Genomic DNA, 26864 nt, shown 5'->3' on the forward strand with positions numbered 1-26864 from the left:
ATATTTACTTTTTAGTTGTAGTTGGACACAGTACCTTTATTTCACTTATTTATTTTTATGTGGTGCTGAGGATCGAACCTAGGGTCTCGCACGTGCGAGGCGAGCGCTCTACCACTGAGCCATAACCCCAGCCCCCTCAAAATTCTTAAAGATGAAACAAACCTTAATTCTCCAGTTAAAATTCTTTCCCCTGACAAATTATCTTTAAGTGCGAGTGGAATTAGGACATTTTTCAGACACTCAAGGTCTCAAGCCCTTCTCTCTGGAAGCCAGGGAAGATGTCCTCTGAGCCGCAGGAGACACAGCACAGAGAAGGAAGTGCATCTGGGGAAGAAGGTGAGGAGGCTGCCTGGTGCACAAGCCGTCCACCTAAGCGGTGTGACCAGTCTGAGGCCTGTGGGGTGCGACCATCACCATTCCCTCTGCTGCAGAACCTGGCAAAGCACAGGGAACAGGGAGTCACAGAACAGCAGCTACCAGGTGGCAGGTGCCTAGAGCGGCTGGCCGGAGAGAAAGAGTGAAACCTAGAACCGAGACCTTTTCTTAGCTGCTGAGACTGTCCTTGTGGACCACCAGACTGAGGCTCTTAGGTGTGGGAGGAATTAGCAACAGGTACAAAGAAAACAAGGCAGGGGAACAAACAAGGTAACGATTAACTTCAGGGGGTAAAAGGCAGCGAAAGACCAGAAACCACCCTACTACACCAGGAGGCTCCGCTGTGAACAGTGCTCGTACCAACACGAGAGTGGAAACACTGCGCTGATCTAGCAAACGTGTGTACACATGTGAGTGTATATGTACACACACATACATGTTGCATGTGCCACCAAATTAATGGCTTAATTCAAGACAAGATGATTATCTTGCAATTATTCTGCACGTGGGAGGTACAGCGGTTCTCAGTGCTTCTCCTGGCTAGGTGAACGTCCAGGTGTTCTCTTCTGGAGGCTCTAGGAAGAATCCATTTTCCTGACTTTCCCAGCTTCTAGAGGCCGTCCCTGTTCCTTGATTTATGGCCCCTCCCATCTCCAAAGTCACTGATGGCCATTCTCTACCCCATCATGCCACTCTGTCTCTACGTTTATCACTTCTTTCTGACTTTCTTTATGTTTCATGTCTTTCTTTCTTTTTGCTTCAGGGGATTGAACCCAGGGGCAACTCACCACTGAACTACATCCCCGTCCCTTTTTATTTTTTAATCTTGAGACTGTGTCTTGCTAAGTTGCTGAGGCTGGTTTTGAACTTGTAATCCTCTTGCTTCAGCCTTCAGAGTCACAGGAATTACAGGCATAGACCACAGTGCCTGGCTTCTTTATCTTTTATTTTTAAGGACCCTGTGGCTCCACTGACTCACCCAGATAATCCAGGATAACCTCTCCGTCTCAAGAGCCTTGATTTAATCACATCTGCAAAGGCCCTTTGGCCATGTAAGGCAACATATTCACAGGCTCCGGGATCAGGATGAAGCCATCTTTGAGGGGCTCTTATTCTGCCTATTACATGTTTACACATATATACTTCAATATATGCATACACATTTTTGAAAGAATATTGGAATGAGACTGTAGGAGTAAGCCTACCACAAAAAAAAAAAAAAAAAAAAAAAAAAAAAAAGCTATTTAGGAGGATGGCTGGAGGGGAAAAAGATTGGCCATGTCAGAGAATCTACCAAATAGGAAATCAAAGGAAAACGTCTACATAGATTAATTGAAAATGGGCACATTACTCAGAAATAGGAGATGTAGCCAGGCCACCGCTTATGAAAGTAGCTACAGCCTCCCAGTTAGTTACTCTGGAGGCTGAGGCAGGAAAATTACAAGTTCAAGGCCAACCTTGGCAACTTAGTGAGACCAGATCTCAAAATAAAAAGGGGTAGGGGTGTAACTCAGTACTAGAGTGTCCTGTGTTCAGCCCCCAACATGAAGGAAGAAGGAAAAGAGATTAAAAAAGGCAAACAAACAGGAGACGTAAAACTACTAGCAGAGCAGGCTCCCAGGGTTGAGAGTGGCCACTCTGAGAAGGGCCAGAGGAGCTGCGTTCTGTTAGGGCGGTGAGCACCACTGGACTCCTTAGATCGCGCTCTTGTGCTGCTGTAAATACAAACTAATTTTTAGAAAGAGGGAATGGGGATGGGAAAAGGCTTCACCCCACCCAGCCACGGTGGCATTTGCCTCCGCTTCCTCCCCTATCAATACGAAAGTGGCCACGGCCATCGCCCCTCCGTTGCTCTGTGAAACCAGCACATCCCACAGAGGCACCTCACCAGCTCCTCAGCCTACGCAGAGTTCCATCACCAGCTCCAGGAGAGGAGCCTCCCTCCACCCCCACCCGCCCCCTCATGAAATATTCACCCCTCCAGTGACGTCACTTCCCCAGGGCAGCCCTGCTGAGCACCTCCTTTCCGTTCCTCCCAAACTTGGTGTCAGGGCTGCGACGTTCCAACCACAAACTGGCTCCCTCACCAGCCTGCCTCAGGCCAAGGACCCGCCATTCAATGGCCCCCACCCCCCACCTCAGGACTGTCCCACTCAAAGAGTCAGCACCCACCCACTGTCCCCAAGGTCAGCCACCTTCCTCACCTGCCCCAACCTCCTCAGCACAGGCAAGCTGACCGTAGGTTGCCCCTCACAGCAGCCTTTGGCAAGGGCCCGCACATCATGACCCCTGTCCACCGTCAAAACCATCAGTGCCCACAGGCCAAAAGCTTCGCTGCACCAAAAAAAAAAAAAAATCCCAATGGCATCATCCTAAGGGCCTCCTCCCCATCTCCAGGCCTCTTTGGGAAGGCGGGTGAGGACATTCTCTGGGGGTTTGGTTGTGCCCCGCTGAGCCCACGCCACCCCATTGCAGAGTCAGGGCCTGTCCAGGCGCAGCCAATCAGAGGCCTCCCTGGAACTTCTTCACTGATGCTATGAAAGATGCTAATAGGGTGGCACGTGAGCCAGGGGCTACCAGCAGACTTCCTGTGGCCACATGGGCAATCTGGGCTGAGGACAAAGAGCAAAGAGGTGAAGACAGGGATCAAAGGTGGCAGGCACGGGGGGGTGCTGCACCTGGCTGTACCTGTGGTGGCCATCCCTGAGCTCCCGGCTGTGGGTGTCCTAACTCTCACACTCGGTAGTGAGCGGACCCGGGCCTGACTGGGGCTGATCACCACCTTGGAGTGTGCAGTGTTCTCAGCTGTAAAGTGGGGGCATAATAGCACTGCCTCACAGGGCCATGGGGAGGGTCAGCTCAAAATGCACTGGGAGTGCTCATGAGAGCACCTGGCACAGAGAAAGCACCCCATAAAGCTTAACGATTATTAGTGCCTGACTCATCCACCCACAGATTCCTCTCTTTTCTCAAAATCCCTGGAGTGCCTGTAAGTGGACGTCGCTCAAGCCGGAGCGTGTGTGTATTATGCTCCTGGTTGTGCCAGGCGTGAGCCGTGCTCTGCGATGTCAACAGTTTACTTATGCCTCACTGGTGCCCTCTGAAGTGGGTGCTATTTTTATCCCCATTTCCCAGATGAGAAAAATAAGGTACAGAAAGGTTCATAAAAACTGTTTTTTTGAACACAGTAAGAGGCGTCACAGTAAGAAGCTGTCCAAACCCAGACCCAGGCCTATACTGTTCAGAAGCCAGTTCTCCCCTCCATCTCAGTCCCTCGTGATTGCCAAGTGACTGGGGAGATGTATTAACTGTGGGCACGGTTGGTCAGAACAGTTTCCAGCCAGCCCCCTTCTGGGTAGGCTGGTGTGCACTGGGGCAGGGAAGCAGGTGGTGGTGGGCTTGCCACCTTCTAATCACAAAACCCTTCTAAGCCAGTGAAAGGTTTTGTCTGTTTGTTTGTTTTTGGTGGTGCTGGGGATTGAACCCAGGGCCTGTGCATGCAAGGCAAGCACTCTACCAACTGACCTATATCCCCAGCCCCAAGGAGTTATTTGTTCATTTATTCATTCAACTATTCACTGAACACCTACTGTCTGCCAGGCACAGTGCTCCAGGACACGCTGTCCCATTTAATCCTCATACCAATCCTATGAAGCCTAGGAAGTACGCCCCATCATTATTCCCATCTTACAGAAGAGGAAATGAAGAGGTTTATTACCTCTCTAAGATAGCACAGCTAGAGAGTTCCAGGGCGAGATTATGAATCCAGGTCCATCCAATCTGGAGCCCTTGCAAACACAGCGGCTCTCAGATGGGGACGTTAAGCACAGACCTCAGAGCCACTTCCACAGTGCTCTGTGCCCCTCGGATGACCCCAGCTCACAAATAACAGCCTCATAACAGAGCTTTCTATTGAGCTGGGAAGAGGTACAAACAGGTCCAGTGGGTGATGGAAGGCAGGAAAGCATCGTGAGTCCCCTCCCCCTACCTGTCCCATCGTCTCCCAGAGCAGTGACAGGCTCTGGGGTTGCTGTAAACTGGGGGCCAACAGAAGGCTGAAGGGGACCCCACGGACTTCTAGAGGGAGATGTCTATCTGCTAACACCCCCTCCCTCTGCGTCTTGAGTCAGGCGGGTAAGGAGGAGGGGCAAGGGGAGGCTCAGTGCCACTTTAGAGTGAGACGACATCATCACCCATTGCTCTTTCAGAAATACCACTTGTATCCACCCACCCACTGCCCACGGAACACCAAGAGTCACCGGTGACAGGTTAATAGTCCTGCCAATCTGTCCCAATTTTGGAGCCCATTAGTCTGGCTTGGGAGTCCCAATAAGGTGACTTTGGCTCTCACACACCCCTGGAGGCCAGGTCACTGTGCCTGCACAGGTACTGCCTGCAGGAGCATTTACGACAGCTCCACACCTGCGGCCAGGATGGCCGCCACGGGGCGGGCTGAGTCTGAGTCAGACTCCTCTGCTCACGCTAATGGTTACCATGACACAGCCCCAAAAGTGTGTGTGGGGGGAAGTTTATACCCAAAATAGATGCTGTTAAGGAGTTGGAATTGTTCTCAGGAGCCAAAATGAGCCACCAGAGATTTCCATAAAGGAGCCTCCATTGCCAAGGGTGTACCCACAAGGGGCCATGTGTGCTGTGGTGGTCAGGTGGGTTTCCACGGCTCAGGCATCAGGGGCTGAAAGTCCATGTGAAAAATCAGTCATGTGGTCGTTGGCAAGCTTCGTGGCAGTCATGAGTGCCAATCTGACCTTATCCTCCCCAGGAGGTGTGGCCCAGGGGCCACCCCATGTGCCTCTCTGGTGTAAAGAATGTTCCACACCTGCCAACTCCAGACCCTCTTCATGAATTCTCCCCTTAGCTCCCTGGGTTTGGCCCCTGCTCCCTACCCCATACCTCGGAAACCCTGTGGGGACACAGACTGCCTTCAACCCCCAAAGGAAAAATGCTTCCACCAGGGAATCCCAAAATGGTTCCATTGGAAAGTGAGATATCTTCCTGAGTTTTGTTTTTGGACCCCCTGGCCACTGAAACAACAGATAAAGGAGTTACTCTACTGTGGGGAGTGACGATTACCAAGGAGAAACTCTATTGCTGATACTCAGTAAAGCCAAAGAAGGCTAAGTCTGGAACCTGGGAGGTTCTCCCACGTGACTCTTAGAACTTCTGTGCTCTAAAGTAGGGATTCATGGAAAACTACAGTAACAACAGGATCAAGACAACTGGCTCAGATCCTTCAGGAATGGAGGTTTGGGTCACTCCATCAAGTTAACGCAGCATGACTTGCTGAGACACTGGCTGAGGGCAGAGATGCAGAATAGGAATGGGAGAGGGAAACCGGACAGCCAGTGTGGCCTTGTGAACAAAGGCAGAAATGGGAACTGTGGCATTTGTGCATATTTCCTATTTATTGGGATGTGTATTCATTTGCATATATAGTTACCATCGTCTTCCTCTTTTTTCCTTCTTCCCACTGTTTTCTATGTAAATTATTAGCGGTTAACTTTATAATTTACTTGTTAGGTAACAAGAGTCAGGGGACTCTGGCTGAGTTTGAGAAGTTATTTCTGTAGCCAGGGTTGGTACACCGATTATTGGGACTCTACCTGGGCAAGAGGATGAGAATGTCACAAGGATAACTATGTCTTGACAGTAGATATCTAGTCATTTTGCTGCTGCACAGGAGTTTGGATGAGTGTAAGGGGTGCAGAGGGAAGCTACATAGCCAAAGGGGTGGACTGTACCAGTCCACCTTTGTGAAAACATAGGCGGGCCCTTTAAATACCTTTCCCCTTTCCTGGCTGGCACAACATTAACTTTGTCAGTGGGGGGCACTGCAGAGACATTGAAGGAGGAAGGAGATTTCCTTCCCAGACCCAGTCTGCTCTCCTGGAGGGCTTCCACATTGTACACAACTCCTCCAGCAGCCAGATCCTGCAGCCTGGATGCTTTCCAGCATTAGGTTCTTGCAGGAGGTGAGCTCCCAGCACCCTGCTCTACTGTTGCAGCTGCTCTGGCACCTGGTTCCCACAGCCCAGCTTCTCCAACACCTGATTTTAGCAGTGCGTGCTAACCAGCAGCACCCCACAGCCAGCAGCTTCACCCAGCGCTCCCCTGGGGAGTTTAGGAGCAGTGTGCCTCTAATAAGATCCTTCCCCTTGAACAACTTCCCTTGGGACTCAAAGGATGAACTTCCAATAAGTCCCAGAGTGCAGATTTCTAGAAAGTTCCACCAACATGGCTCCAATGACTTTTCTGCCATCCAGGGAGCCACAGCATGCCCTCTCCATCCTGGTCTGAATCTGAGCCCTGGGGGCCTCTTTCTTGGGCACTCTATGGCAATGCTAGGGGTAGTGGCTATTTTTATATCTTCTATTTCTGTATTCTTTGGAGTTCCTGGCACTAACCAATCTCTCATTATCCCAATCCCCTGGTACCACTGATCATTCTTTAAACTTTCCTTGTTCAAAACACCGTGTGGTTTCTGTCTCCTGCATGGGCCCTCACTGAAGTCACCCACAGCCTCCCAGGGCTTTTTTCTATCCTTGTGGTCCTTGAGCTCAATTCAGGAGCCCTGGTAGCTAATGATGCCCTGCTTCAAGCACTTGCTCACCAATCAGATATCTAGTGCCACTGCTGTGTCAGGCCCGGGGTGAACAAGGGACCCCTGCTTCTGGAAGCTCACAAGCCAGTGGCCGCCTCCTCCCCCTTCCCTCCACCCTCCTTTGGTGTCTCCCCCTCCATTCCAGCGGCTCAGCGCAGACAGTTCACATGCAGCTTCCTCAACCAAACACCTGATGCCTAATGAGAAGTTTCTAAAATTGACTGTGACAATGGCCACACAATTCTGTGAGTGTACTAAGACCATCCAATTGTACACATACATGGGTGATTCGTATGGAATGTTCTTATAGCTTCTATTTCTGTACTCTTCAGAGTTCTTGGCTCTGGCCAATCCCTCATTATTCCAATCCCCTGGTTTAGCTGATCATTCTTTATATTAAACTTTCCTTGTGCAAAATCCCATGTAGTTTTTGTCTTCTGAATGGGCCCTCACTGATAGAGACAGTGAATAATATCTTTTTCTTTTTTGTGGTATTAGGAATTTAACCCAGGGGTGTTCTACTTCTGAGATACATCCCCAACCCTGTTTTTAAATTTTATTTTGAGAGGGTCTCACTAAATTGTCAAGGCTGACTTTGAACTTGTGATTCTCCTGCCTCAGGCTCCAGAGTCACTGGGATTACAGGTGTGCACCACCACACCCAGCATGAATTATATATTAGTAAAGTTGATATATATCTCTAGCTCTCCATCTCTATTTATTTGAACTCTGTGATGCCAATATTTTCCACACACGGTAAGATCTAAACTCTGGTCTTGTCTTACACCAGTGGGTGGCTACAGAAAGACTTGGCCTCCGCCTCTGGCCTCACCCTCCACCTCTCCCAGCCAACCCCCTCATTCCATGTCTAGTCATAGTTCTCAGCTGACATCCCCTGCTCCACACAGTGTCTGCCCACACCACTCTCTCCTCCAAAAGGGGGCCCCTCCCAGAAGTCCCCCAGTTCCTCTCTCCCTGACCCTTAGTCTGACATCTCTCCTTCCTTCATTTGCCCCCTTCTCCTTGACTACCCACCTGGGGTCTTTAATCAGCTTCCGTGGGGGGGTTGCTCAATATGTCACATGTATGTGGATGTTTCTATTTTCCCAAATAGATGAGGTCAGAATTCATGTCTTGCCCTTTCCTGGTGCCTTCTCCTCTCCCTGCAGCCCATAGTTGGGGCTGCTCCTGCCCCCCAATTCCGGGTGACCCTTGAGGTGGAGAGGACTGTGTGAAGTCACTCCCAGGCAGCTGCAACATCCCCAGCACAGTGCTGCGGTGCCTAGAGTGACCCCCCACAATCCCCATTCTAGGGGTCACTTGGCAGGGCCCCCCAGGCACTGTACCAATGGAAAGGCCATTTTCAGGAACCCAAGGACAGAACTGACACCTGCCAAGGAGGGTACAGGTTCTCCTATCCCCAGATGCAAAGCTGAAGGGGGTCATGATGGTTCCAGGGTGCCGGTGATCCACAGGAAACAGAGGGCAGGTGAGTCCCTTTCTCCTTCGACCACCCTCTCCCACAGTACCCACGGACGCGCTTCCCCGACCCCGACTGTGTCATCAACTCCCTAGACTAAGTGATACCCTCAATCACCCAGCTGACCCACTCCAAGGTCAAAACTAGGAGGTCCCCAAGGGTCTTCAGGGACTGGAAGCTGCTGCTGGGGCTCAGTCTCTCCCAACCCACTAAGGTAGAACGGAGCTGCTGCTCTCAGAACTACCCATGGCACCCTGAGCTGCTTTCCCCTCACCTCCACCCCAGCCATTTGTGGAGGAGATCAAGCAAGGAGGAAGAGCTCCAGGATTCTGAGCGGCATGTCCCAGAACCACCAGCCCCTCCCCCAGACCCCTGCTACAGCTCACCCAACCTTCCACCCTCAGGTGGCTCAGCCAGACCCCACTCTGGCTCTGTCACTCAGAAGTGTGGACCTCAGTTTCCCAATCTGTAAAACAGGCACAGTGCTGGCATGTGGTAGGCACTCAGTAAATGTTCATTTAAGACATTACATGGCTCAGGAAGAAAAGCCAGTATGGTTCTCAGGAAACCTAGACTCCCGCTTAAGACTCCATCCAAGGGTGCTGGCACGTGCTCCTAGAATAAAGGCTGTGGCTTCACCCAGAGCGATGACTTTCCACCCAGCAGTGTGGCCTAGGAGTCTCTCGCAGCCACACAGACTCACACACACACACACAAGCACACAGACAAATACCCAGCCATAAACACACAGACACAGATGCACACAGAGACAGACACAGATACAAACACAGACACAGATGAGCACGCAGAGATACACAGAAACAGACACATGAGCACAAGCACATGTGCACCCAGCTACAGAGACACACAACACCCGCAGACACACGCAGATGCACGTGCACACGCTGAGAGCAACCGACAAAGGCACGCACCCCCCTGGAGCCGCAAGCCTGGGGGCACCTGGAGCAGGGGGCTGGTGGCCACCCCCACACAGGCACATGCTTGCACATTTCACCTACTGTACGGGCCAAAGAGGCATTTGGAAACCAGCTTGGGAAGCTCATAACCATTCATAACATTGTTCTGAGAGAAAATACAAAACATTGCCCTATAAACAAACATTTGCAATCGAATTCCTCCAAAAGCTGGGAATTGCCTGTACCAGAAAACTAACAGAGCAAGAAGAGAAAAACCACATAAACTTGGTTTGCCTCTGCAAAATTAATACCAATTACAAAAACATTTATGTGAACTGCTTACCATTTACACCTAATTACCATGCAGCACAATTATGCATATCATTAAGGGTATGCCAGATTAATTATGCTGTACATTTCATTTGATTACAGCACCACACCCTGGGTTCAAATAGGCCCAGCCTCCAGAGGGGCAGGCTAAGGCCTGGGTCCTCTCTGTTCAAACCAGAGAAAAATGGATTCCACACTCAAATAAGCAGCAGTCCCCACCCAGGTCGCAGCCCTGGCCAGAGACAGCCTGATACTTGCCAGGCCTCCTGGCCCACATGGCCAGCACAAGAGCCCCTGCTGAAAAGCCACCCCCCGAAACCCAAACCTCTGGAATGCAGGGATGCTTCAAAGATCTCCCCCATCAGAGTGGCTGCAGATCACAGGTCCACAACACAGCAAAGAGCCACCATGTGTGTCCCTCACAGAGGATTCTGGCCCCACTGTTTCCTGAGATCTGGCTGCACAAGCAGGACAGCCCACCCCAAGTCCAGGCCAAGTCACCCCCAATCTCACCTCCCCAACCCCACCAGGGCTCTCACCCCTTTCCCCTGGTACACTGAGCCAGCTGCAGCAGGAGGTCCCAGAGGTGGTCCCACCGAATCTTGTGAGCCCTGGCTCCCCCGAACCCTCTGCTCTCCACACAGCCCTAGGCAGCTGTGCACCGACGCTCCCTCTCAGTTATTAAAACGAGAAAGGAGCTGACTCCCCTTCCCATGCTCAGCAAAAGCTCCTCACACACCAGGGTGACTCAAGTCGAAGGAAAAGAACTGGGAATAAGAGTCACTGGGACCTCACAAAAGGATCTTTGCAGGAACAGGGAGCTCAAAACTGACTATGAGTATGGGACTGGGGATGAGGAGGGGGGACAGGCCTCTTGGGAGGCAAAGCACCAGAGGAAACTCAGCTAGAGAGAGGGGAGGGAGGGGGAGGGAGGGGCATATACACCGACTCTGCTAAACAGGGAACCTACATGGCGGAATGTTAATCTTCTTACACCTGTGAGGCCAACTGGATAAGAATTCTTTTAAAAGATGAGTGAAATAAAATATCCAGGTTTAGCACAAGATGCAACATTCGAGCAAACAAACAAACACACACACACAAATCTGTGATGTTACATCCGCTCAAAAGATGGCAACACCAAGGCCCACAGAGGTTAAGAGGTCTGCCCAAGGATACACGGCTGGGAGGCGGCACAGGGAAGGTGATACCACTGCCTGTCCAGCCCGAGACTGATGGCACCAGCATGATGCCACGCTGGCCCTTGCCTCTGCCTGGCTTCGGTGCTGCTGATGTGGCTCAGGTCATTTTTCTAGAAATTCTTTGGAAACAGCTTTCAGATTATACTACATGTGACACACAAAAGACTCATTTCTATTTGAAAGAAACAGTTTTCATATCTTCTCGGTTCGCTTAGCAAAAATGCTGTCCCCAGCTTGTCCCCTCCTATCTTGGCCAAACAACCTCTCCATGGAGAGTGGCTGGAAGGCCCGACAGCTTTACCTCAATTTCCAGTTTACAGATCATTCTCACAGGGTGGTGGGACTTACCCATACACGCAGCCAGAGAGTGGAGTGACAGGGTCTAGGCCTTGCTGCTCATCTCTGGAGGGAACCACAGAGAAGCAGAAGTCTCAGCACAGGTCCCCAACATCAGCAAGTGCCTGGTTAAGTCACTGCCTCCCTAAAGCATCTGCAGGGCTGCCTACCAGTGACGAACCACATGCCCCTTTCTCAGCCATCCCACTGGACGCCCCCTCCAGGCCTGTGATTCAGGCTCTCTCCTCCTTCTGCAAGCCTGGCCCCTGTCCAGGCTCCTCTGAGGAAATCCCACCCACCCTCCAGCCCCAACTTCAATGCTGCTTCCCTGGGAAGCACCCCACCTCTCTCCCACGCAGCTGGCTGAGCTGCCCCCACTCCCATCAATGAGCAGCCCTTCCTGACTCTGCTTCCTGAGTGTCCCTCAAAGCATGCCCACCTCTAAGCCCACGCTACTGCCCCTACTTTCCTGCATCAGCCTTCCACCTGGGTTCCCAGTCACCAAACTTACCTGTCCCATTTCTCCACCTTGATGTCCCCAAATGATCTTTCTCACATATAAACACGAAGCTCCTGGCCCAACATCCCTCATGGATAACACCCCAGCCCCGGTGGCCTGGCCCAGCCCAGCCTCGGGCTTTCTTCCTGGCATTCCCTACACTCCAGCCACATCGGGCCAGAACATGCCCTTGACCACCTAACTAATTGCTCCCTGCTCTTCAATTCAGCTCAAGTGTCACATCCTTCAGAAAGCTCTTCCGGACCTTCCCTCCCCTCTGAGATCCAGTCAGGGCTTCTCCCAGCTGCCCGCACTGTGACTGGCCTCGCCACACTCCCACCTAAGCTACTGGCTCCTTGGGTCTCTCCTCTGTGTGGCCAATGCCCAGTACCCAGAGTTTCCTCACAAATGAACTGATGGGTGCTCTCTGTGGTCTGAGGCAAGGGACTTCCAGAGGAGAAGCTCAGGAGCCGTCAGGCCTGCCACTAGCTCTCAGATGCTAGGCTGCTGGGAGGGTGTTGACAGAAGAAGACTGAGAGGCACTGCCCAGCCCCAGTGGGCTTTGCAGCTGAGCTTTCAGTACCAGGCAGGGCCCTCAGGCCACCACCAGTCAGGCTGGGAAGCCAGGCCGCGAGTGCATGGCAACAAGCAGCGCATTGTTGCCGGTAATAAAACCATTAGGAGCCATTGCTGAGTGCCGCTGCCAGGCCGCTGTGGTCTAGACCCTCCCATGCCTCCAGGCCGTGGCACAGCCAGCCCTGCCAGCAGACCCAGAACCCAGAGCAGAGGCCTGTCTGGCCCCAAGGAGACCAGGGGACAGGGAGGGAAAGAGTGCCCAGAGCTTGCAGATACTATGTGGGCAGGGGTTCTACACAGTCAGATCCTGGCTTTGTGGAGGAAGAAATGGAGGTCCAGAAAGGCCAAACTCCTTGTTGGCACTGGAAAAAGGGACCTGGGTCAGACAATGAAAGCTGGTGGACAGAGATATCTTTCTCTGTCCTTGCCACGGCTCTCCCACCAGCCCAGAATCCGCTGTGGGCTTGGGGATCATTCTCAACGTGACTCCCTCTTCCTTTCACCTAAGGGTGATGAGGACAGCTCGCTTTTGCACCAGAGCCTTCACAGAGGTTGTCCTCACTCTTTGCCACCCAGGAACTACCCCTACTTGAAGAGGTGCGTACCTCCTTGGCAGCTTACTACATTCGGGCTGTTTCCATCAGCGTTTGCATTTTGTTCAACTCCAGTAAGATGAGGACACCCTTCTCCCTGAGCTACAGATGAAAACCCTGCATCTCACAGCTGTTCAGGGCTCCAGCAACTGAGCCTAATACAATATGATAATCCCCTGGTAGGGGAGGTCTGTCCCACTACCCAGTTCCTTTTTTGCCCTGCACATCTGTCCCTACCAGTCTAGAACTAAGGGACTGTTCTGCAGAGAGACCAGGGACTGGCTCTGCTTGCCTCCCCGCTGGGAGCCATTCATTTCTCCTCCTGCCTTCTTCCAGAGGAGGCTGGCAAAGACCCTTTCTTGTGCTGTTTAACACGAGGAGCTTCAGAGAGGAAGGGAGTTCTAAGACACACCTATGGCTGGGGAGGAGAGAAGACTGTAGAAGGGGAGTGGTCTGATATCTCTATGCCTGGGCTGGGTCACCTGCATGAACCCCTGGGCCAGGCCCCAGTCGTGTCTTCAGCTCCTGGAGAACATCTGGGCCTCAACAGTGCACCAAACTGATGTCTTTCAGGAAGATCCTCAAATTTTGTTTCTCACCCTGGGTAGGAACAGAGTTTCGAGTCACCATTCTAGAAAGCTAACTCTGTCCACTGTCCCTGGGGGACAGGGTTCAGGCAGCTGCCTATTTTCTGCTTATAGTCCCTGCCAGTCCAGGTCTTTGCCCTGAAAACTTTCTAGAAAAGATACTCCCTGCAAAGGTTTAGTTTACTCCAGTAACCTTGACTTGTCTCTAGATCAATTTCCTATCCGTTATGAAAAACAGCTCTGTTCTCCCCGCTGGGATGACTTAAAATTCTTTTTCACAATAATATCCATAAACTTTTAATATGTGTGATTTTTTCCCCTTGATATCTGATCATTGTCAATAACTCATCAAATTTCTCATTCCCATCCTTGGTATCCAATCACCCTGGCTGCCTTTAGCAAGAATCCCATTATCCCTATCTTATCCTGACTCCTAGCCCTGCTCCTGGCTAAGAATCTACACTGGTTCGGGCTATGGAGCCCAGTTCTACACTATGGACTCAGTTCTACACTATGGACTCTTTCCTCCTGCTGCAAAAGTTCCCAAATAAAAATCTGTTTTTAACCGCTTTTATTTTTTTTAAGGTATAGTTTTATTTTTGTTGTTATCATTAAGAAACAAACACATGTTCATTTACATTTTTTCAAAGAATACAAAAATGTATAAAGTAAAAAGAAGGCAAAATCCTTGCTGACAGATTGGGTGTATATCCTTCCAGGACAACTTTTTTATGTGCATACTAGTCCACGCATATATGTTAATATTTGTATTTATTTTAAAGGAGTTTTACAAAAATGAGAATATACTATGCATGCTGCTTTTTGGGTAAACCAATACCAATTCATGGGCATTTAACAAGTCAGAATAGACACCCTTCCTACATCATTTAAAAGGTTCTGGAGGATCTATTTAGATTCCTCTTTATCTATAAATTTATTTAGCCTTCCAAAATCTATAAAATTAATCACACAAGACCATCCCTTCAAGAAGCCTCCTTTCCAAGATTCTGCTTGCTAGCGTGTTGGAGGATTCCCTGGTCTGGCACAAGTTGGGGCACACTCCCCTGTGCCTCCCAGGGTCCTCTGGGGAATTGAAGGGAGGCACAGTCCAGGGCCTTGCAGACATCACGATGACATGGTTCATGTCCTGCCAATAGCTCAGTCAACCACAAATCTAACCCCTCAATCCCATAATCTTCACTCTAAGCATCTTTTTTAACACTTTCAAGTAAGGGTCATTGGAACGCTGTGATCTAGCTGAGTAGGTCTGGAGCATTTTCTGTACTGACCCCCAACTAATCTATAACAAGAACACTGATCTAGGACCCAGGAGACTCGAATCCCAGCTTCCCAGTTGCTGGCTAGAAAAGATGGTCCTCCATCCATCCCTTCTTTGCACCCAGATGGGGTGCTAACAACAGGCTGAGAATTAAATATGACCTTGACATTTGAAACAGAAACAGAGGAGCAGGATCAATACAGATGACCGCAGGAAAGAGAAAATAGGAACCTGGTCGTATATCTAAATAAGGTCGGAAAGGCTTAGGGGTCAGAGAAGAGCAGAGCAGAATAGGTGGGGGGACCTGCAGACACCTCTGCTGCTAGAAAATTAATCCACTCCCCACCAGGACTTGGCCAGGAAACCTCCAGGCATCTGCATCTCCTCCCCCACCTCTGTCCTCCAGACAGGCAGTGGCCATGGATGTGATCAGCAGGGGAAATGTGGCCTGGCTGGACAGTGGGCCCTGTCCATGGACTGTCCTCAGTAAAGGCTGCTAGGCACCTGCCCCCACACCTGGGGGCACTGGCTGCCTGCCCAGGCCCCTCCCCTCTGAGTAGGCAGCTGAGCTCTTCAGAGTGTGGGGGAGGAAGAAGAGGGCAAGGGGAGTCTGCATGTAGAGGCGGGAATCTGCCATTCCAATCCCATTTCCCTCCTAGCCCTTCATAGGAATGTCCTGGATGCTGGGGTGTCTAGACCTGGAGAGTGATCAGTGGGGGATATGGAAACCTTTGAAAGACCAGAGGAGGGACCCTCTGCCTCCAACCACACTGTGATTGCCATCGCAGGCATGGACACTAGCACTTGCCCTGGCATTCAGTGGCCATGACCCCCTGGGGCTGTGCACTTCAAGCCTGCTCAGCTCCTCTCCAAGTCTGAACTCTTGGGCTCTAGTCTATGGAATATAAAGAATCAATATCCTATTCCCAAAGAGCAGCTCAGTCAGCCCCTCCAGCTGCCCCCTTCTGTTCTGCCTTCTCTCCACCCTGCCCCCACCCTCAGACGCAGGCTGTTCAGAACTGCTCCAGGGGCCACACAGACTTTAGGAGTCCCAGGAACCTTCTCTCCAAACAAATTCAGGGCCTCAATCTGACCTCCAGCATACCCCAGGCCCCAGCCACTTCCCCAGGGGTGCTGTCTCCACACTGTGGCTGCTTCAGATGATACTCTTCCCCTGGCCCTTCAGAGCTCTGAGACCCTTCTGAAGTGTCCCCTCCTCCAAGAAGCCTTCCTTGACCCCCTCGGTTACTTATGGCCTCCCTCTCCTTTGAGCACGTCACTTCTCCCAAGATGTTCATGCTGCAGCGTTAATTAGTTGGGTACATATTCAGCTCAATGTTCCCTCAAAGCCAGCACAGGGCTTGCTCACAGGAAATGCTCAGCAAACCTCTGAAAAAAGGAAGCAAATGTGGGGGGGATAGTATTGACTTCAAGACAAAATAAGAGGGGCTGGGGCTGAGTGGTAGAGCACTCAGCACATGTGAGGCACCAGGTTCGATTCTTAGCACCACACAAAAATAAAAGAGGTATTGTGTCCATCTACAACTTAAATATATATATATATATATATATATATATATATATATATATATATATATATATATATGAATTAAAAGCTGGAGCGAGTGTCCGGGATTGAAGGTGGCAGCATAACAACCCACTGCCCCAGCACTTTGTTAGACCCTGGAACAGGTTGCTAAGTGGCCCTGGGGAGGCTCCCATCCCTCCAGATTTTCAATCAGAATCAATATTTGGCATATCTGACCAAGACTTTGCAAAAGAGGCAGAAGGGCAGACAGGACTTCTAGGAGACTTCCCATGGTGTCGGTCCCTGCCTGCTGCCCAAAGGAAGAAAGTGGTCACAACCTGCTCCCATGCTACAGCTGGGAAGTTCAGCTCCTTCTGACTTCAGGGCTCTCCCTTAACATTGCCTTGAAACCAGCTCATGTTGAAGCAAGTCCTGTCTGTCCACAAGCAGCCACACACCACACGAACACAGATCTGCACAGACCTACGTGCACGCACACTTCACCAAGTGGAGACAGCTCAGACACAAACACAAATCTCAGGTTGAAAACTGATCTGAGATTTGGTAGTTTTTATGGGAGACATACTGTACTCAAAAAGTCAAACAATTGACAATAAACCCTCCAAGTTGAAGTAGAAAGGAATCCGTACTCTTTATTTACAATTAAAGCCCACTTCGGAGCAGCACAGTCCCAGTAGAAACCCAGTCTTGACAGGCAGGCCAACGGCCTCTGACACCTACTAGACACCAAGATGGAAGTGGACACGACTCTCAAGAGCAGTGCCCTGTCCGTAACTGCTAAAAGCCAGACACATGCTCAACTATCAGCAGTACATGCAGGGTAGAGGGGACCTCAGGCCAGTAAGCTAGAGGCCGCAGAAGTGGTGAGGGGCAGGAGCATGTCATGGTACTCAAGTGGCTCTTCTGACTCAGGCTCTGTACCAACTGTAGGAAGAACTGGGCCTGACCCTCCCCACAGTCCTCAACCAGGTCTGAGTGTTGTCAGGGCTTACAGTTCAATCCCAAACTCTAAGGCCTAGAATCTTAACGTAATAGCTCAGAACCCAAGGGTGGAGAGACAAGATCCATTTTCAATCTACTCTTTAGAGACAGCAAGGCTGCTCTCAGTTTCCCTTTTCTATTTGCTTCCGCACGGAGGAGCCTCTAAAGGAGTATGGGAAGAGCTGACCTATAAGTAGGTGATGGCCACTGGACACAAGGACAGCAACAGTAGGCAAAAGAGAGTTGACCATAAACCTGCCTCCTGAGAGAGGGCAGGGACTTCAAGTAAGATTCTTTTCATTCGCAGAATACCCAGGGAGGCTACACTAAATGTCCAACAGGAGACTCAGATCGGCCAGGCAAGATGCCTTCTCAAACTGATAGGGGACCTGGACCCACAGTGGCAGCCCAGGACACAGCTGTGGTTGGGGCAGCCTTGGTCGCCCAGAGTGCAAGCCAGGGTCTCATGGCTCATCCTGTCTTCCTGGCTGGCTTGTAAGAGGACCAACGGCAGAGAGGTATGAAAGTGATAGTAAAATATCCTTCATGGACTGAGGGGCTTACAGTAAATTGGACTCAGGAAGGAAGGAATCTCAGACATCACCCACACGCAGATTTCCACAGGAGCCTACAGAAGGACACACACATATGAGGTCTTAATGAAGCTGCAATCTCACACCCTCTGCAGAGTCGGATGTGACAAACCTGTCTCCCTGCAGCAACCCTCCTTTCCAAGGCCAACCCCCTGGGAGGTCCTGCTCTCTCTCTTATACCTCCTCTCCAGGAAGTCTACCCTGACTACATCTGTGGTGAAAAACAGACCACTCCACCCCCATTCTGGGTCTGAAATTCCACCGCCAAAATCAGAGCCGTAGAATTTCAAAGTTGGAATGGGCCTCCAAGCTCCAGTCCAACCCCCACCCCACAGAGGAATCCTGTCCGCAGACACCCTGACAGATGGCCACTGGCGGCCTCCCCTAAGCTCCTCCAGTCCTGGGAGGGCAGCCCTTGCTCTGTGGCAGGGTCACTCCTTGAATCTAGAAGGAATTCACCTCCCCTGAGGTCAGGCTCTCACTGAAGGCACTGGAGCCTCCATGGGATAAGAAAGCAAGCCCAGGGCAGCTGCATATTTGATGAGGAGCTGAACACAAGCGCCAAGGAGCAGGAGGAGAGGCTGGAGGGAACTTCAGGGCCCAGAGTAGAAGGGAGCCAAGGAAAGGGAGCAAACAGGTGGCACACTGGCTGCTTGGCTTAGCCTGGAGTCCCCCTGCACACCTACACATGCACACATTGTGACAGAATTGCCTGTCAACAGTCCCACCAGCGCCTCAGTGGAGCCTAGAGAAGCAGAGGGGGCCATCTTGCCCCAGAAACGCAGCAGGAACTCTAGCAACCTAACTCTCCAAAGGCAAGCAGCCCCTGCCAGCAGAGGGGATAGCCCAAAGAGGGTCTGCCTGACAGCTGGGCTCCCCAAATCCCACAGGCCAGTACTAACATCCCAGCAACTCAGGGAGAATAGTTCCCTAGGCTGCAGCTGTCACATCTGCCTGGAGGGAGGAGGCACACTGGAGCAGCACACTGGAGCAGCACCTGATCCCAGGATCCCTTCACGGCCTGCCCAGGAGGCGGTTCAGCCTCTGGCAGCCCAGGGTGAAACATGAAGACTGAACTGTCCCCAGGGATGCTGATGGCAGTCTCTGGGCAGGGCAGTGAGGGGCAAGCTGGGTCACAGGGCGGAGGGTGCTTCTCCCCGAAGTCTCCTGTTCCTGCTAGTTTGAGAGGAGGCAGTTACGTGGTGGCTCCCGTCTCCAGCCCTTCCGCTCCTGCCTGACGCAGGCCTGAGCTGCCCAACTGGGTGCTGAACGCCATCTTGGGTCAAGGTGCAGCCACAGGGGGCTACACTTGGGAGCCTGGAAGAGAGCCCCTGAGAACTAGCCGCCCCCTACTTCTACCCAGGGTGCCCACACCTTGCACCTTGGCTTTGAAGCAGCGAGAGAGAAGGAAGGACAGAGGGGATTGTGAGAAGGGGGGAAACAGCAGAGGTGGGGAGGGAAGGGAGTGGGTGCCCCCAACAAGGCAGGCTGCAGGAAAGCAAAATGCAGTTTGGCAGCCGGAGGACCGCGGGCCCCAGCGTTGAGGGGCTGGGGGAGGCCGGGGGCGGGTCCTGGACACCGGCCAGCTTAGACCGCGCCGAAGGGGAGGGAGGGCAGGGCGGCCTGGGGAGCGGAGCCGGGGTGAGGGCGGGACACGGACCGCGGCCGCCTGCGGCTTGGAGCTCGGGGTCTCCCAGGGTGCGGGGACGTGGGGCCGAAGACCCCGATCCGCAGCCTCGTGAGGCCTCGTCCTTCACTGTACAGATGCGAAGCTTTCAAGGACACGTCTGCACCGGCCCGGCGGGGGTGCGTGTGCGTGAGTGTGTCCGCGTGCCTGTGAGTGTGTGCGGGGGTGCTGCTGCAGGGGGCGACCCCGGCGTCCCCACCCGCGCGGTTCCCAGCCCCGATGCTCCCACCCCCGCGTTTTCCGGCCCCCGCGGCCGGCCCCGGGATCCTCGCCCGCCCCCGCCCCGCCCCCACACTGCGGCGCCGCCACCACCGCCGCCCCGGCTCCCACGGCCCGCAGCGGGGGCAGGGAGGAGCCAGCCACGACGCCCCCCACTCCGCGCCGCCCGGCCCTCGGCTGGAAGGTGTGCCCCCCGAATGGGCACTCTCCCCACCCTCGCTGCCCCTCCCAGATCTCCTGGAGCCCCGCACCCCCAGCCACAGGTGGCCAGAGGAGGATCGCTGCGCAGCGCTCCCCGGCCCGGCCCCCCGGATCGCCCCCCGGCCCGCCTCCGGGGGCCTCCCGGGTCCCCCGCCCCGCCGGGCCGAGGAGGGCCGGGAGCCGGGGGGAGGGGCGGGGGGCCGGGTCGTGCCAGGCTGCCATTTTCTGCCGCCGCCGCGGAGCCTGCGCGGGGCCCGGCCCCCGCCCCCTCCCTCACTCCCTGTGGGCCGCGGCGGGGGCCGATTATTCCGGGTCGGGGTCCGCGCCCTCCAGCGCCCCGGACTCAGGCCCTAAGCAGGGCCCGGGGCGGGGGCAGAGCCCGGAAGGCGGGGGCGGTCGGGCCGGGGCCCCTGCGGCAGCGCGGAGCCGGGCACCGCGGCTGAGGCCCGCGGTGGAGAGGGCCCCCCGCAGCATTGTATAGACTTGAACTTGAGCCCGGAGCCGGGCGGGGGCGGGGAGGGGGGTCCGCGCCGGGAGCGGGCAGGACGGGAGGGGGCGCCTGTCGAGCCCGCGGGGACATAAACAAACCCTCAAATCCCCCGCGCCGCCCTGGCCAGCCTGGCCCGCCGTCCCCGCCCGCAGCTCTGGCCCCTCCGGCGCCCGGTGCCGAGTTGCAGGGGTCCAGGAGCGTGCCCCGAGCCGGGCACTGCCCGCCACCGTGTCCCTCTCCCGGCCTCCCTCTTCCCAGCCCGCCTCCGGGCCGACCTCCCGGGCCGCCACCGGCGGCGCTCATTACCGTGTGGCCGGTCGGGTCGGGCCGGCCCGGCTGCGCGCCCTGGTGCCGCGGCGCCGCGTCCCCGCTCGTCCTCTGCTCTCGCCGCCGCCGCCGCCGCCCGCGCGCCCTCCTCCCTCCCGGCCCGCCTGCCTGCCTGCCTCGCTCGCTCGCTCCCTCCCTCCGCTCGCTGTCGCGCTCCCTCTCTCCGCCTCCTCCGCCGGGTCCCCCCCTCCCACCCCTTCTCTCCGCCTTCCTCCTTCCCTCCCTCCGGCCGCCCGCGGGCCCAGGCCTCCGCCCGCCACTCGCCCCCCGCGGCCGCGCTGGCCCGGGCCCCGGCGCTGCGGAGCCGGCCCGGGAGGCAGCGTCGGCTGGGGGGCCCCGGGGCGCCGCGGCGGGAGCGGCCTGGGCGTGCGGCCGGTCCTAGCGCCCTCAGTCTGACTTCCTGGCCTCTGCGGCCCCACCGGGGTCCCCGCACGCTACGAGACCGAGTGCCAAACCCCGCATCGCTTCGACGGTGCGCCGGGCCTGAGCACCCCGCCACTGACGCGCTCGCGACCACTCAGGGCCCCTTGGGTAGGAGCTGAGCCCAGGGCCTTGCTGCAGCCTCCCCCCGCAGAGCGCCCCGCTACCTGGCGCTGCTTCTGCGCTGGGTCCCCGCATCCAGCACTGGCCGCAGGGACAGCGGCCCCTCCTCTCCCGGGCCGGTGTCAAGTGCCTCCCCCCCGCAGCCCACTGAGCCCCCGGCGGCCTTCGCCCTGCAGTTCTCCCGACCTCCACCAGAGCCCACTGCACTCTGCCTGCCTCAGCACTGGGGCTGGGGACAGCAGCGCTGGCCCGTCCGAGCCGCAATCCCCAGCCAGGTGCCGCCGCCGGAGTGGCGTCCGGTCGTTTCAACAGGGCCAAGGTCGGCGCGCCAGCCTCCTCCAGGCTTCCCCAGAGGCTCAAGCACCTCTATCAGATGCGCTGCCTAGAAGAGAGTGAGCTCCCCCTACCTTGAGGTGTCCAAGTAGAGTTGGGTACCATCAGGTGGGCACTGGAAGACTGAAAGATCTCGTGGGGTGGGAGGTTGGACTAAATGACATTGAAAGGTCTCCCAGCTGTAAGATTCGGTGTATACCTACACTCTGCCCTCACCTCTTCACCGTGGAGGTTGTTCTCAATCCCCAGACGGCTCTCTGAGCTCCAGGCTTCTGACTTGGGGCATCAGTCTAATGCCACCAGCACAGCCACCTTCTGCTCATCTTTCTTCCAAAAGTCACCTCTAGGACTTGGCGCTGGGCCCTCAGCTCTTCAGCTACCTTGCATGACTTCTCTGTTCTGCCTATCCCTCCATAACCATCACCCACTATGCACCTGCATTGGGCTCCCTCCAGGCACTCACCATCCCACCTGCTGGGGCTACTGGAGATGGGTGTCCAAGGCCCTCACTGCCAAAGCTGGTTCTACTTTTCTCTTGTCACCATGTAACATCCCCTCACCTACCAACTTTGCCCTTTTTAGTGTTAAGAAAGAGCTAATTTTGAAGAATACACAACTACTCTTTCATCTAAGAGAGCTAGTTTTCCTTCAGGAAGCCCTCCAAGTGTTTCCAGGTCTCCACCTGCCCCCCACCCTCAACCCCCAGGCCTCAAGACCTGAGACCCAGGCAACTGAATTGCCCTGGCTTTTTCATGTCACCCCCTCTGAAGTGACCACTCCAGGCTACTGATGCTAAGCTCTGCTATCCATGATCTCCACCAGGCCAATTCCAGAGACTCATAATGATGCTCTGTGAGGTTAGGGACCACATCTCTCATCTCTGTAGCCCAGCATCTGATGCACAGTAGGTCCTCAGTATACCTTGGTTGAATGACTATGTGAACTGCAGGTTTCTTTTCTTCATGGCTCTCTATATCAGGTTGGGCCTCCACATACTACATGATGCTTCCAACTTGGCTAAAGGGGAGGGCATTTTAGGGAAATGATTGACATGCCTCTGTACCTTTGTCAAGGGCTCATATAACAGTGCCCCCAAAGAGCAATAGTCACTTACTGTTTACCAAGTGCCAGCCACCTGACATGGCACTTTCCCCCTAGTCATCACTACCCTTTCAGGTAGTTTGAATTGTCCTCACTCTCCAATGAAAGAATTGAGGTTGGGGCTGGGGGCTGTGGCTCAGTGGTAGAGCACTTTTCTAACATGTGCAAACCCTAGGTTCAATATCCAGCACAGAAAAGAGAGAGAGAGAAGTGGCAGAATCAGGATTCAAAGCTAGGTTCATCTGACTCTGAAATCACTACACCACAACACAACCACAGCTTTAACACATTATAGTTGCTCTTATCAAACTGAAATTCTCAGTACCAAGATGGGCAAATGCATGTTACTATTACTAGGACTATTTATGATGACATCATTGAGAACCTTAGATGTGTGTGACTTTGGGTGTCTGTGTTGCTGGGGTCCAGGTGGCAAGGTGAGGGAGTTTGTGTTCAATAAGAAGCAAATGTGGCAACAGGTTTGTTCAGACCCTGGCCCTGCTATCTTTAGTCCCAAGAGGAGGCATATCGGTGCCAGCTAGCCCTCCTCACTGCACATCACCCTGAGTTCAGCTCAAATTGGATTAATGTTTAGGCTCCTACACCCCCCACCACTTGTATCTGCCCCTCTGTGGACTTGCCAGAATATTCAATTCTAGATACTGTGGGGTGAAGGGCAGTGGCAGTCTAGATAGACTAGGTTATCCTGCAGTAAGAACGCCAAATGTCACTGACTTAAAACCCACAAAATTCCTATGGAAAATAGTATAGTGGTTCCTCAGAAGAATTAAACAGAACTGCCATATGACCCAGCAATCTTTGGGGTATTTATCCAAAAGAATTGACAACAGACTCGAACAGATATTTGTGCACCAGTGTTCATAGCAACACTGTTCACAATAGCCAATAGAAACAACCTGAATGTCCATCAACAGATGAATGGATAAACAAAATGTAGTGTATACACTGAAATATTATTCAGCCTTAAAAAGAAAGGAAATTCTGACATATGCTACAACCTAAATGAACCTTGAAGACGTGCCAAGTAAAATAATCTACCCTCAGAAGGACAAATGATGTAGGATTTCACATACATGAGGTACCAAGAATAATTAACCTCAGGGAGACACAGTGGAATAATGGTTACCAGGAACTGGAGGGAGACAGGGATGGGGAGTTAGTGTTTAATGGGCCCAGAGTTCCATTTTGGAAAGATGAAAAAACTCTGGAAATAGATGACAGTGACATTTGCATGATGATGTGAATGTACTGAATGCCACCAAACTGAAAAATGGTGAAAATGGTAAATTTTGTGTTATGTATATTTTACCAAAATAAAACAAACAGAGCACTGTGCATGGTGGCTCATGCCTGTAATCTCAGCAGCTCAGGAGACTGAGGCAGGAGGATCACGGGTTCAAAGACAGCCTCAGCAACCCTGTCTCAAAAAAGAGGCTGGGAATGTGGCTCAGTGGTTAATCACTCTTGCGTTCAATCTCTGGCCCAGTGGTTAAGTGCTGTTGGGTTTAATCTCTGGTACCTAAATAAATAAATAAGAATAAACACACACCAGAGTATAGTGCAACTGTAAATTTATTATGATAATCAGTAGAACTGGCATATGACTCAGTGGGCAAGGGCTTGCCTGCCATGCTTGAGACCCTAGGTTGATTCCCAGCACTAGGAAAAAAAAATCTATACGGTTCTTGTTCAATTAACATGTATCCTGCATATCTGCAGTGGGGTGGAGGTAGGAGGCTGGGTCCACTGAATATTCAGGGACCTGAGCAGTAGATAAGCTACCTTCTCATGGAGAGATCTGGAGGGTATCACTTAGAAAATAGTTATTTGTCACTTGGTGACTAGAACCAGTCATTTGGTTCCATTTAACTCCAAAGATCCAGGAAGTAAATGCCACCATTGGCCTCAAAGATCCAGATATATTTACATCAGTGACCATCAGAGGCATCCTTCCAAACCTCTCGCCGACTTTGCCATCCTCCTCCCTGACTTCCAGACCTGGCTTACCTACCCAACCCTCCTGGTGACATCAATCTCACAGTGACTCACCACTTCAGTCATCTCAATATCCTCTTCAGGTCCCTCCTGGGACTGCTACATCCGGACCATTGTTAGTGCAGGTTCTTCATCTGAACCTACAAATGGTGATACTTCTATCTTCCTTCCAGGGAAGATTGTTAAGCTAGTCAAGACTCTGTTGCAAGAGACAGCGTCCCAGCCTGGGCCATCTTACACAAAGGGACTAAGTTGTTTAGAGTTTAGACAGCTGGGATCGCAGGTTGAGTTTTCAAGAGTAGGAAAATCCAGGAGTTTTAATGGCACTTCCAGAGGGTGTGCTCATTCTCAAGATATTTCTCTCTCTCTCTCTCTCTCTCATCACTCATATCTGCTTCCCACTGTGTCCACATCTACTACTTCACTACTTCAAACAAACCCCACAAAGCTTTGGGAGATGGCGGCCAGCCAGCAGGCTCAGGTTCCCCCAGCTTAGGGTTCTAATGGTAACAAACCACTTTCTTTTCCTTCAGGAAGCCCCCTGATGTCTCCAGGACATGAAGCTCCCAGTTCTTTAACATCCTCACAACCCTGAGCTTTAAGGTCTGAAACACACAATGTCCTTATTTTGTTTTTTGTTTCTTGGTCAGTGTTGCCTTCACTCCTGAGGCCATCCCTACCAGGAAAATCCCAAGAATTACTTCAGTTTTTTCTGGCTTTGGTCAAAAGCCCACCCTGAACCAAGTTCTATGGCCAGTGGGATGACATGGATCACATATTCATCCCTGGAAGTGGATAAAAGACATGACACATTGGGATGTACAGAACCAGTCAGCACCCTATGAATCAGGGGTGGGGTTGTTCCCCAAAGTGGCAGCTTATCCTTCTTCAAATGCACTTTCAAAAATGATCCTGCTACTTGACAGTGAGTGGCTGCACAACATTGTGACTGTACTAAATGCCACTGAATTGCACACTTTAAAATGGTTAATGTTATGTGAATTTCATCTCAATAAAAAGATATTATTTGGGCTGGGATTGTGGCTCAGTGGCAAAGTGCTAGTCCAGCAGTATGAGGCCCTAGGTTCAATCTTCAGCATCACATAAAGATAAATAAATAAAATAAAGGTATTGTGTCCAACTACAACTAAAAAATAAATTTTAAAAAATATATGATTTGTAATGCTCCTGCTGATATAAAGAACCCACCCCATCTGCAACCTCTTTCCCAGAGAAGGCTAATCCAATCCCAGTGGACTCTAAGATCAAGATCTCTTGAGTAATGTGCATTCTTGTCCATGAGGTCTCCATGTGGCTTCTTGTCATCCTGTACCCTGTGGTTAAATTATCAATTCAACCACCCCAAAACACCAAATATACAATGGTGTGAAGGAAATACATTATCCAAATGAGGACAGACTTTGGAAAAGAGAAGATAGGAAAGAACGCGCAGGGCTGCTGTCCCCTGGCCGGCACCATACCTGCTGGCAGGATGGGCGAGGCTCCTCTTGGCAGTGGAGCCAGGTCCTGTGTGACTTCCTAGTAGTATCTCTCTGGTTCATTGTCTGTAGCTGCACCTGGGGGCTGAAGGGAAGAATTCCCTTTAGGGAGTTCCTGCTCACTCCTCCTGGGGATTCCTTCAGAGGCTGAGTGTCCCTGGGGCTGGAGACCACTTCCTTCAAACCCTATCCAAATGCTAGTCAGCCCATTTCCTGGGAAGTTATGTTAGTCGGCTTTCTATCACTGTGACAAAATATCTAAGATATACAATTTAAAGGAAAAAAAAGGTTTATGTTGGCTCACAGTTTCAGAGGTCATGACGTCCATGGTTGCTTGTCCCTGTTGCTTTGGGTCTGTGGCAAGGCAGAACATGAGAGTGGACAGCACATGGTAGAGTGAAGCTGCTCACCTCATGGTGGCCAGGAAGCAGAGAGAGACCAGGAGCTGGGGTCCCAATATACCCTTCCAGGGCATCCCCCAGTGACCTAACTCCCTCCAACTATGTCCCGCCTCCTAAAGTCTCCTCATCCT

The 26864-nt window shown here is 52.6% G+C and overlaps 1 protein-coding gene across 3 annotated transcripts in view; it reads right to left on the bottom strand.

Annotated features, from left to right (window-relative positions):
- Positions 1-21572, bottom strand: part of Dnmt3a (DNA methyltransferase 3 alpha) — a 103959-nt gene extending 82387 nt beyond the window's left edge. Inside the window, exon 1 of one of the 3 annotated variants that reach the window (XM_046441391.2) lies at positions 21428-21572. The gene's annotated coding sequence lies outside the window, so the exon portion shown is untranslated. Of the gene's footprint in view, positions 1-11271; positions 11406-21427 lie in introns of those variants that run through there. The other 2 variants (XM_058578400.1, XM_058578399.1) reach the window with 2 other exon arrangements.
- Positions 21573-26864: the final 5292 nt, after the last annotated feature.

Source organism: Marmota monax, unplaced genomic scaffold (genome assembly GCF_021218885.2).
Source record: "Marmota monax isolate L192 unplaced genomic scaffold, Marmota_monax_Labrador192_F-V1.1 WCK01_AAM20220418_F8-fsc00010, whole genome shotgun sequence".
In the NCBI taxonomy this organism is placed as follows: domain Eukaryota; kingdom Metazoa; phylum Chordata; class Mammalia; order Rodentia; family Sciuridae; genus Marmota; species Marmota monax.